Source organism: Corella eumyota, chromosome 6 (genome assembly GCF_963082875.1).
Source record: "Corella eumyota chromosome 6, kaCorEumy4.1, whole genome shotgun sequence".
Taxonomy (NCBI): Eukaryota; Metazoa; Chordata; class Ascidiacea; order Phlebobranchia; family Corellidae; genus Corella; species Corella eumyota.
In genome coordinates, this window is record NC_137495.1 from 1,030,195 (window position 1) to 1,043,978 (window position 13,784).

The following is a 13,784-nucleotide window of genomic DNA, read 5'->3' on the forward strand; positions in this document are numbered from 1 at the left end:
TTGATTTGAAATTTAAACCCAGTGCTACCTCTTCACTTTATCTTTTGTTTACAGGATTTGAACACAATTTTGACAAACTTCCATCTGATGAAGTAAATTCATTGGGTTCTCCTTACGACTTTCTATCTATCATGCATTACTCTTCCCGTGCATTTAGTTCCAATAACGAACAAACAATCGTTAGAAGGTAAAGTAAAAAGTGATTTTTTAATTTATAAATATATACCACTTTAATATTTAATAAATACCCCTAAACTGAGCTAAACATTCATTTAAATAACCTTAAAAAAGGGTAATTTTTTCCAGTTTTTAATTTTGTTGTAATGATTTTTCCCAAATTATTTATTGTTTAAAATGGTTTTTGTTTTCTAAAGAGTAAAAACCAATAAAATAGCATAAAAATAATTTTTCATTATAACTCCTTTTACATCAAGCTGTGAACAATGCTAGTATAAAATGTCAAATTTTGTATTAAACATTTAACCAAATTTACAGGACGGGTAATGGAGAATATAGTGTACAACGTTCTATGCTTTCTCAAGAAGATATTACCCAAATCAATGCCTTCTATAACTGTAATGGATTAAGGGCCATCCCAGAGACCACTAACTGTTACCATCCCTTAGACAGAGGGGTTAGTTATAGAGGAACAGAAAGTGTGGCATCCAGTGGACAGGCATGTTTAAGATGGGATTCGTTTAACGGCGATTTCAATCTGTAAGAGTTAAACTAAAAAATATTTCTTGAACCAAGGAAATTTGCACAAACTAATTTATACTTTCTGTGGTGACTTTATCCATGTTAAAGATATGATATAAGGTTTAAAATTAATACATAAAGTCATGCATTTAATTTTAACTGTTTTCATGTTGTAGTGCTTTTACGTAAGACAGTACAAACTGTTGCAAGGCCAGAAACTATTAGCAGGTTAAATGTTATTCAATTTTCTAATTAATATCCAAAATTACTAAAGGCAACTCAATACTGGTATAAGGTAGCATATGTAAATATACTGGTACAGGGTAGCATATGTTTATGTTTAGGCTGTAAAGTCAGCCTCCCACATTAAGAAAAAAGTTTTAAAAAAAACAAACTCTTTAAAGTTTATGCTGTAATGCTAATGGCAGTTGATAAATAAAAAATAATTCCAATTCCTACAGTTCACCAGATCTTATCACTGGGGCTGGATTAGAAGAGAATTATTGTCGCAACCCTGATGTAAGCGAAGATGGGCCTTGGTGTTATGTTAGTCAATTTTCGAGAAGATTTTGCAACATTCCATTATGTGACCCTGCAGGTAAATTGCTTGCAATAACATTTTGAACTTGATGTAAAAATAAAAACCTGATTATTGAAGCAAAGTTAATGTGAACTTAAATTCAAAATTCATATGGTTACTGATATCATATTATTTGTTATTACAATCTCACATTTATTTTAGTTGGCAGAGCTCCGGAGCCATCTCCAGGAATGTGGTCAGACTATGGTAACTGGACAGATTGCAGCGTAACTTGTGGAACGGGAGTAGAAAGCAGGTAAGAAAAGCATTATAACCAAAACAAATATTAGTGTAAATTTGAGGTTAATAGAGTATTATTTAAACTACCAAATATATAATAGTCAGTTGTCCGCCCTAGGAACTGTATGTTTATTGTTGTAATATGGTTGCAACTTGCACTTAATATATGCACCAGAAATGCCCTTTTTCATCTTAAAAGCCTTTAAGGTACGTATTGTCGACTAAGCTTTATTGAATCTAGTTTTTATTATTTTTTTTATTTTTTTTTAAAGCTGTGAACATTTAATTTTAAATTTTTATTTTCCAGATTCCGAACTTGTATTGGGGGAGTAGCTGGGTCAGTTGGTTGCCCTGGTTCCACATTTGAAACTCGATCATGCGACGAGGGTCCTTGTACAACCCCAACTCAGCCCCCAACCACTGCCCCACCTGTATGGAGAAACTGGGGAAGATGGTCTTCATGTTCGGAGCCATGTGGTCAAGGAGTAAGATACAGATCAAGAAGATGTAGAAGCGGCGATTGTGCTGGGGAAGTTTTGCGAACTGAGGGTTGCAACGTGCAGGATTGTCCACTTAGTAAGTATTTACATTCAACTATTGGCATCTATATACTTAGTTACAACATAGGCAGCACGGTGTAGTGGTCAGACACTGGGCCCCACTACATTAGGACCTTTCATGTTGTATCATCCTTGAGTAAAGTGCCAGAAATGGTATTTCTGCTGAGCCAACCCCTAATTATTAGGCAATTAAACTAAATAATACCCCTAACTACCAAAGGCAACTCGAGACTGGATTGGGGTAACTAATGTTACTTTATGTTTATTTAAATGTGCCCTCAATACTTGACACTTCAACTTGTAAGTGTCGGTGTTTTAATTTATTTAAAAGAACTATTTATACAACCCGTAAAACCAAACTATTAGTTATACAATACAAACTGGTTACAACAATAAATTTACGCGGCAAAATTTTGTTAAAAAATTCAACCCATAGAGTAATACCAATAACAACTACAGCTTATTTTAACTATGTTGCCCTTTTTTGTTAAGTCCCCGATGGTGACTGTTATGATTCAAGAGATCGGGATAGTTACCGTGGAAACGCAACTACTGCAATAAAAAAGGGAATAGTAAGAACTTGTAGAAATTGGATGGATACTACCACGTGAGAATTAAAGTTGAAACTATTTTAAAACTCAATGGTGTAGATTTGCATGATTTTAAAACAGCAAACCTGGCAGTATGGTGTAGTGGTCAGAACTCTTGCCTTCACTACTTAAAGTACTGGGTTCAATCCCCACTGCTCTTATGCTGTAGCACACTTAAGTAAGACGCTATAAGCGGTATAAACTCCTGCTGATCCAACACTTAATCAGAAGCTTATAATTAGGGGGCAATTATAATCAAAAATATCCCAAACTGCTAAAGGCAACTCAAGACTTGGTCGGGGTACCTAGTGTTACTTTATGTTTAGACTGTGAAGTTGGCTTTCCACTTAGAGGATGAATAAATATAATAAAAACAAACTATAACAATATTACTGTAAACACAATTGCAAATGTTGCAGCAAAGTGGATATTATCACTAATGTTTATTTAAACTTGTACACTTCAATACACGTAAGTCAAAATGAATTAATTCTATTACAGGCTGCCAGAAGATTATCCCGACAAGGACCTGCAAGGCAACTTATGCAGAAACCCTAAAAATCGAAAGAAGCCATACTGTCATTACACTAGAAAGAGGATCGCAAACTGTCAGGTCTCTATATGTAATACAAGTAGGTAACATTCATCATTTAGAAAATAATTACCAAGAAGTCAATTTAGTTCATCAAAACTGACCTTTTAAGGCCAAAGTGACCTTTGGATTAACTTTTTTTTAGTCAACAGCCTTTCTTTAAAGTGGTATTATAATTGCCATAGTATAATATTTACTCTGGAATTTCCCCACTCACTTTAAAGGGCAGGTAGTTCTTAGACATATAATATAGGCATATAAATATAATAACCACTAAGCTCGATTATATGTAGATCATATATTGGATTTTTAGGATTGTGTTTTAAGTTAAGAACAATTTGGAATGATTTGAACTAGTTATTTTCACAAAGTTATATAATAAAGCTTGTTGGATAATGCATGTCCAATTTTTTAACTCTTAAGGAAACATCAACAATTGTGTTGAACCATGTGAAAATTTTTGTTGTAACTAAATTGTACTTGGGTTGATGCAACAGCCAGTCGAATTGTTACTTAATTTACTGATCCAAAAATATATTGGGTATTGTAATTCAACCTGAAACTGGGTTAAAGTATTAAGGCGCTATAATTGTTATAAACTTCTGCTAAGCCAGCATTTAGTTAGTAGCCTAGTTAGTAGACAAGTATATTGAATAATATCACACTACGAAGGCAGACTGGGTTAGGGTAACAAATGTTACTCTATGTTTAGGTTGTAAAGTCGACCTTCCAACATCAAGGATAAATATAAAAATAATTATTAATTTACGCTAGAAGCGAATTGGAGAAATTGGCAAAGATGGTCAGCTTGTTCTGAGATGTGTGGAGGTGGTTTAAGATACAGGACAAGAGCGTGTAGAAGAGGTCAAGTCACTCAAAATGATTGTATTGGGAAGGTGATTGAACAAGAGGATTGTAATGATCATACCTGCCCTGTCACCAGTAAGATTTCGTTGTGGATAATTTCTTGGTTAAATTTTTGACTAATCAGTTTTAAGAATATTTAAAAAAGTTTTTTTTTCGTAAATCAACTCCACTTTTTTAAGTTAATGTTCATATTTATTTGATTTGATTGTTAAACAATTTTTTAAGAAATTAAACAACCTTATGTTGTTTCAAACACAATAACTTATATAAGATTGTTCTAAAGGACTCATTTAAAATGTGAATTTTAACTAAAACTAATGTCTGTATGCAAAAGTAATGCCATAGAAACTGAACTAACTTTAAATCAGTAACTCTTGCCCTTATAAATTGGCAACTCTTGCCCTTATAAATTGGCAACCTTTGCCCTTATAAATTTGTAACTTTTGTCCTTATAAAATCTTTTATCAACTTATCAACCAAATATTTTTTATACACAGTGCCACCCCCCACGCCAACAACCCCACCAGTCTCGAATGAGGATTGTGCAAACCTTGATGACCCACAGTCATACAGGGGCAATGTTGCCCGCACAAGGGGCGGGTCAGTTTGCCAAAGATGGGACTCTCAATCTCCAAATACACACAGCTACAGGTAAGTTAATCTGCACTTAGTTAAAAATCTAAAACTTTTCCAAACTTAAAAATATCTAAGAAGGCATAACTTTGACCCTGCCAAAGTATGTCTTTTTTTTGTATATCCTTATTCTCGATATAGGAATATCTGTTAAGCGACTTAAACATCGAGTAACATCAACCCGGTCTTGAGTTGCCTTTGGGATATTATAGATCAAAATTGCCCGGTCATTAAATTGCTGATTAAGTTCTAGCCCAGCAGAAGTTCATACCAGTTGTAGCGCCTTACTTAAAAGCGATACAGCATGAAAGCAGTGGGGATTAAACCAATGACCTCATAGTGGTATAGCAAGTGATTTTACCACTACGCCACATTGCCTTACCACTACAGTATAAATTGTTTTTTAACGGAGCTCTAAACCTTCTATTATTTATTAAAATATTACATTTCAATGTAGTGCCCAGGATCGAATTGACTTAGATTTGTCTGAAAACTACTGCAGAGCCCCAGAGGATGGAGATATTTACCCTTGGTGTTTTTCTTCCACTTCTAATAACTTTGACTACTGTGATATTCCTATGTGCCCCCCTGGTGAGTTGCGACATGGAAAAAATGCCAAACAAGCAACACACCTTTATATATACATTTATTTATCCTTAATGTGGGAACATTTACTAAAAAAACATTACTAAACTGTTTTAAACACCTATACTTTTTGGATAATGTTTATAACCTTTTTGGTCTTAAGAGTGTAGTAAAATTATGCAAATAGAGTTCTTATATTCATTAAAAATTGGCACTACCTAAAGCTTTATTATTACACCATATTATAAATCATATTTTTAATATTTTAGTCCTCCCTCTGCCCTTGGTACCTGGTGATTGTTTTGACCCTGATGACTTACAATCATACTATGGTGATGTCACAACCACTAAGGAGGGTGATGAATGCATGCGTTGGGATGGTAACCAACCTTGGAACCATTCTTAGTAAGTTTTTATGTTACAAATAATATGTAGACCAAAAAATACTTTTGAAAAATAAAAATAAAACCGAAGCTAAGTAATAGGTTAGATTAAATTTGAACTGTTATCTTTTTTACCCATGGTTGTTGTTATATTACTGTATAAAAGTTTGGCTTGCAACTATATGTCTGAAAAAGAAATTTTTACAAATAATAAGGCATTTTCTATTATCCCCCTTTTACCCCAACCCACTTTTTACTTTAAACCCCTTTTTGCTCCAACCCTTCTCCAGAAAAATGGTTTTTGATTGTAAAAAAGTTTTTAAATTTTGGTATTCTAAAATATGACCAATTTTAGTTGTTGTGGTAATTTTAAAAGTGTTAAGTCCTGTCATACCAAACTTAATCAACTTTACCAAAAAAATATTAAATTTTTTTTTTCTAAACAATTTTTTAATTTATGGAAATTTTCATTAAATAATATTATTTTTTTTCAGCAAACCGTATAACTACCCCGACAAGGGTTTAGGACCCCATAATTATTGCCGCAACCCCGACAATGACTCAGAACCCTGGTGTGTTACAACAAATCCCAATAATCTGTGGGGTTTCTGTGACGTCCCAACTTGTTAACCTTAAAACTATAAATCCACTGCTTGTCTTTATAACCATTTGCATAATATCAAACAAGTTCAAAAATTTTTGAAACAAATTTTTTCGAAGATAACAATAGCACTGTTGACCCTGTACATTTCTTGTCAAAAAATGCATTTTTTTAATGACAGTCAAAGCATTTTTATGGTTCTAATACAGCATTTTATTCTAACACTGTAAATGGTTTCTTATCTCTTGTATAAATCTGAACATTACTATAGTTTACCTAATCAAAAAACTAACCATGTCAATTTAGTCAATTATGATGTTTTATAACTTTCACCATAGAATATACTCTTTATATCCTACTCAATATAATCAAATAACAAAGTACTTGTGTTAATATGTAAGCATTAGCTAATAGCAGAATTTATTTAGGTTGTCTAAGTTTATGTAACAATATAGCAGTTACGATAATTAAACCGAGGTCCTGCTTCTAACTACGGTATAGTTAAAAACTAGGTTATTTTTTAAAAACATATTTTTGATGGTAAATGGAAATTAATTACCTTTAATGTAGAAGTCTTTTAAATTTCCAATCCACTTCTTCTTTATTCAAAAATGTTGATATTTCCAAAGTGATACTTTTTTCTTATCATTTTTCTTTTTCAATATTTTGTTAAGTTTTTTATACAAATTTAAATAACCCCTAGCTGAAAAAGAGTTTAACATTTTTTAGTTAATTCAGTAAAATATAAATAAAAAAATTTAAGGATAGCAAAAATGTTAAATATATTATCAAGTACTTGAAATTTATAATATATACATTAAATAACATTAGGCATTAGTATAAGGAAACATAAAATATATTTCTAAGGGATTAGATATACCGATTTAAACAATAAACACCATATGGTTACCACAAACTGATAAAAACTAAACAATAGAATTTGCGATGTTTTCTATATAGTATTGTTTTGCATATACTATGGGCTGTGTTTTAAAATATAAGCATAAGGAATTTTAGACAAACTTTTGTAATTAAAAAATTATAAATTGTCGCAGAAAAAAGAAAAACTAAATTTGTAGATTTTAAGCAATAATAATGTTTAAAATTTGGTGGAGTGGATTTTTGCTGATATCAGCAATTTTTGCAATCAGCATCAACTTATCAGGTAAAGCTTTTAAAATCATTTTAAATAAACAACATACAGAGCATTTGGTGACTGAAGTTTTGTAAAACTGATGTAATTTAATTGTTTAAATTAAAGCTAAAAAAACTAAAATATTAAAAAATTGAATTTAAATTATTAGAGGAAGTTTGCCCGGAATTGAAATGTGATATTTCGAATTGCACCTGTTTCAATTATGATGAAAATAATTGTAAGACATGCGAGTGCGCCAAAAATATTGACGATATGTGCTTTACAGGTTAGAAAAGTTAAATTAAGTAAAAATAAAAATCATAAGACAGCGTCCTAAGTTTTATTGATTTACTTATATTTCTTTTCCAATATTCCTTATTTCTTTCCAAAATTGGCTACGTGGTGTAGTGGTAAGAACACTTTTTTACAACACATGAGGCTATGGGTTTAATACCAACTGCTCTCATGCTGTAGTGTCCTTGAGTAAGGCACTATACAGTATGAACTCCTGCTGTGCCAACACCTAATCAGCAGTTTAATTACCGGGCAATTATAATCTAAAATATCCCAAACTGCCACAGGCAACTGGAGACTGGGCCGGGGAAACAGTTGGTACTGTATGTATCTAACCATATTTTTAAACTTTTTAATTTTATTCTCGATGTGAAAAAGCCTACTTTAAAGCTTTAATAAAGGCGGGATATTATGAACCAAATTTGCCTAAAAATTGATATGCTGATTGGTTTATGGCTTATCAGGATTTAGCACCATTCATATTACTTACTCAAGGACCTAGAACCTTATGTAGTGAAGCTAAGTGTTTTAACCACCACACTGTGCCTTTTAATATAGAACAATTGTTTAACTTAATTTATCTCTTAGTATTATTAGCTTCTTACTTAAAGTTACAAAGTTTAAAAAGCAGTCTTGAATAAAGTTTTTCTAAAACAGATGAACAGTATAACTGGATGTTAGGAGAGACTAACCAAGACAATAACACCCAGCATGGTGCTTCAACAATTTTTAATAAATGGGATATATACCCGGATGGAGATGGAGATTTTCGAGTGCCTTACACCTATGATGACGTTATCGATATCTGATGATTCTTTATTATAAACTATTTTACCTAGCAAAAAATTATAGCTTTTTAGCATACACATTAAACAACATAGCAGTAATAGAGATAACCAGTCTTCTTACATTTTTTAGCTAACTTTTAAAAAGCAAAATCATTGCTAACCACACTAATGTATATAAAGACATATATAACGAAGCTTAATGGACATTATATATGTATTTACAGCCTTTAAAATAAAAGTACCATTTGTGATGCATTAACACAGGCATATATTGTGAACATATTAGGGCAATTAAAATCCAGAGTTTACAGTGAACAAATGACTTGTTTAAATATTACCCTTACGACAATTAAAACTTTTCTAGCTGCAGACCCAGAACGTAGATCTGCAATTAACAGAGCAATTGGAGTATTCCAAGCATTAACTTGTATTCACTTTGAACCAAGAAGACCGGATGAAACTGGGCCTTACATTAGATTTGTGGATGGCAATGGTTGTTCCTCTTATATTGGAAGAGTTCATGTTAATGGAGAACAAAAGGTAAAGCCTCTACTTAAACAATGCTAGAGTATTGTTGTTAATTCATAACTGATATTTGCAATTAAGTATTTCCACCTAAATTAAAAAATGTCAGCATTTTTAAGGGCATCCGTCAATATTACTTAAAAAAACGACCTTTTCTGAAAACCATTATACCTAAACACAATATTGTACTGAAATTGGGGTTAATATTTTTTTAGAATATTTATAAGCATTTATAAGTAAGGTAGAATCAGGGTGATATTAAAAATTGTCACAAAAAATTAATTTTTAATTTACATTAACAGATAACTCTTCAAAACGTGTGTAAAGTTCCTGGTGTAGTTATGCACGAAATAATGCATGCACTCGGCTTTTTTCATGAACAATCACGCCCAGATCGGGACGAACATGTCATCATTTTAGAAGAAAACATCAAGCCAGGTTTCAATTTAATTTTCATATAAGCACAACTGTCAATATTCAAAAACAATTGCCAAAAATATAACAATTTCTTAATTATCTTTGTCAAGAAAATTTTAATTCGTTTCTTAAACTTAACGACCAAATTATCGAGCAAAATTTGTTCTTCTAAATAACACTCAAAGTTTAATCAATTAGAAAAAATAATAATTCTATTTGTTTGACATTAAATTGGTTCACCAAGAGTTTAATTTACTTTAGCACTTTACTTAATGTCACTACAGCAAAGAAGCAGTGGGTAAGACACCAAGACCTGTTGTAGTGGCCAAGTCTTCTAACTACTACACAATGCTGCTGGGTACTTAACTATCAAAAGCAAACTAAAACATGTTTGTTTTTAGAGGCTATAAGAAACTTCGATAAAGTATCAGAGGACGCAATTAACACATATTTTACACCCTATGACTTCAAATCCATTCTGCATTATCGTTATAATGCATTTTCTGCCAATGATCTGGCAACAATAATAAGAAAGTTAGAAAAACTAATTATTTTTTTAATTTATTTATTCTTGATGTAGGAAGGTTAGACCTAAACATAGAATAACATCAGTCACCCCAGCCCAGACCCAAGCTGTCTTTGACAGTATAAAATATTAAAGATTTTATAATTAAACTGCTGACTAAATGTTGGCTTAGCAAGAGTTTATACCTTTTATAGCACCTTACTTAAGGGCGCTACAGCAAAGGTGCAGTTGGGATCAAACCCAGCGGGAAGTAAAGCCATGTGTTCTGACTACATCATGCTGCCATTCAAATTATTAAGTTTAATATTAAAATTTTTGGTTTAATAATTTCATAAACAAATCCAAAAATGAACAGGGATACGGGGGATATTTATACATCCCAACAATGGCTTCTTTCTGAGTATGACCTTACTGAACTTCACTTCAATTACGGATGCTCTGGACGTAGTGGGATCCCGTTTACCTATGATTGCTACCACCCGCTGGACAGAGGGGTCAGTTATAGAGGAAATTTAAACGTATCAAGCAGCGGAGAGCCTTGCCTAAAGTGGGAATCCACACCTATGTTAGTATCTAAAGTTAACGGTTTAAAATTTACTAAGATCAGTTTTAGCCACAGAAAATGTTTTTTGGTATTCAACCATTCTTTTTGCAAAAGGCAGGCTTAAAGACTTAAACATGGAGTAACGTTGGTAAACCTTGACTTTGCAAGTTTAGAATTGTTAATTATTTAGCTAATTGGCCGTGCCTTAGCATATTTGTACCAATTGCAATTTTGTACCAATTGCAATGATAAAGCCAACTGTACACTTTGCATTACATATTACAAAATATCTCTTTTAACAGACCACCAACTCTTGTAACTGGAGCAGGACTGGAAGAAAACTATTGCAGAAATCTGAATGTTGATGATAATGGTCCATGGTGTTATACACAGTTAGAACCACGAAGAAGAATCCAATATTGTGATCTGCCGATATGTACTCCAGCAGGTTTTGTATAAAAAAATAAAAATGCTTATTTTTTAAGAATAATTTGTTCAGTTTATTGCCTTTAGCTAACAATCCTTAACTTGTTTGCAGTTGCAAAAGTAGCTGAACCTCCAGTTTGGTCGGAATTTGGAAACTGGATTTGTTCAGTTTCATGTGGAAGCGGAACTGAGACACGGTAAATTATTTTAGCTTTTTTAAAAAAAATATTTTCTTGTGTTTAATAAGGGTAGCGATTAAAATTCCTTAATTGTAATACCAGGTCACGTCACTGCATTGATGGGAATGTTGGGGATGGATTTTGTATAGGAGAGGTAACTGAAATGCGATCGTGTGAGTTACCAGATTGTAGTTTGATAACAACAACAACGTTACCACCAACAACGACCCCATTCTCCAGTACCCCACCTGTAAGTACCACACTTATAAGTACCCCACCTATAAGTACCCCACCCATAAGTACTCCACCCATAAGTACCCCACCTATAAGTACCCCATCCTCGAGTACCCTACCTTTAAGTACCCCATCTACAGGAACTGCATCCTCGAGTACCCTACCTTCAAGTACCCCATCTACAGGAACTGCATCCTCGAGTACCCTACCTTCAAGTACCCCATCTACAGGTACCGCATCCTCGAGTACCCTACCTTCAAGTACCCCATCTACAGGAACTGCATCCTCGAGTACCCTACCTTCAAGTACCCCATCTACAGGAACCGCATCCTCGAGTACCCTACCTTCAAGTACCCCATCTACAGGTACCGCATCCTCGAGTACCCTACCTTCAAGTACCCCATCTACAGGAACCGCATCCTCGAGTACCCTACCTTCAAGTACCCCATCTACAGGAACTGCATCCTCGAGTACCCTACCTTCAAGTACCCCATCTACAGGAACCGCATCCTCGAGTACCCTACCTTCAAGTACCCCATCTACAGGAACCGCATCCTCGAGTACCCTACCTTCAAGTACCCCATCTACAGGAACTGCATCCTCGAGTACCCTACCTTCAAGTACCCCATCAACAGGAACCGCATCCTCGAGTACCCTACCTTCAAGTACCCCATCTACAGGAACCGCATCCTCGAGTACCCTACCTTCAAGTACCCCATCTACAGGTACCGCATCCTCGAGTACCCTACCTTCAAGTACCCCATCAACAGGAACTGCATCCTCGAGTACCCTACCTTCAAGTACCCCATCTACAGGAACTGCATCATCGAGTACCCCATCATCGAGTACTATCAGCCCAACCACATTTAAATGGCAGCAATGGACAGCTTGGTCAGCTTGTAACGTATCTTGTGGACCCAGTGAGAGGTTTAGAACAAGAAGATGTAGACGAGGAAATTGCAGTGGAGAAGTTCTGGAATCGATGCCATGCGAGATACAAAGTTGTCCTACTTGTAAGTTGATGATTAAGATTCTGATTTTATGTTAAAAATGTTAGTGTTTGTGGTAACTTGCCTAGCATTTAATACATTTTAAAATTTTCTTCATGTTTTTAGATCAAGATTTGGGTTGTTTTAATTTTAAAGTAAGAGATAGCTACCGAGGTAACTTAAATACTGCTGGGGTGTTGAAAGACATAGAATGTTTATACTGGAATGAGACCAAAACGTAAAAAATAATTTTAAAATCAATAAAATTCTAAAAAACTTATTAAAAATATTTCTAAATTTTGAAATGTATGATTTTAAACAGAAAACCAACAGATTACCCTGGTAAAGGCTTAGAAAATAACAACTTTTGTCGAAATCCAAAGGGAAAGAAAAGACCGTACTGTCACTATAATTACAGGAAGACAATGCCATGCTATCCATCTTTGTGTATCTGTAAGTAAATTTAATTTTAAAATTAGAATAAAGAGTTACATTTTAGTTGTCAAAATATGGTCGCAACTCTCCACCAATATATGTCTGTGATAATTCCCCCCTGACCATCACAAACAACTTTTTTAATATTTTGTCGGCCTTTAAATTTAATATACATATATATTACGTACTAAGCTTTATTACATACAAGCTGTAGTCAAAACAAAGTTTTAAATTGAACAATTTTTACAGATACAAAGCGAGTTCAATATCAGCCCTGGTCAGCATGTACACAATCTTGTGGTAGTGGATTACAATATAGAACAAAATATTGTATCACGTTTAAATATTTTCAGGAACCTTTTTGTGCAGGAGGAGTTCTTGAACAACGGGAATGTAATATTCATGCCTGCCCAAATGGTAAGTACTTATATTTATGTTTAATTGTTTACTACTTATGTTAGCAAGTTACTACAGCCTCAAGTGATAAATTTTATATCTGGAGCTTTAAGAATCATTTTAAAATAAGAAAACTTTTTCATCTAGCAAATCTACAACCAAATTCTTGTTTTTTATATCCACAAACTAAGTTACGTTGTAACATTTTAATTAAACTATAATTTTTTTTCTTACAGAGCCCTAATAACTACTAGAAACAACTTCAATTAAACAAAGATGACCAATACTATTACAGCATTACATTATAGCAAGCAAATAAGAAAACTTTAGCCAATATTTTTCAAAGCATTTTTGCTTTAACTAAACTGTTGTTACTTTAGACCAGAGATAACATATATATTTACCACCAATCACTCAATTATTTTAGTTATCAAACTTACATATGTTTAAAGTGTTTACTCTATATTCCACATAGTTCAATACTTTTTGTAACCTATATACTTAAATATAACCAGTACATATTCCTACGTTAAATAGTTACTTTTTACTAGTAACAATTATTCTAA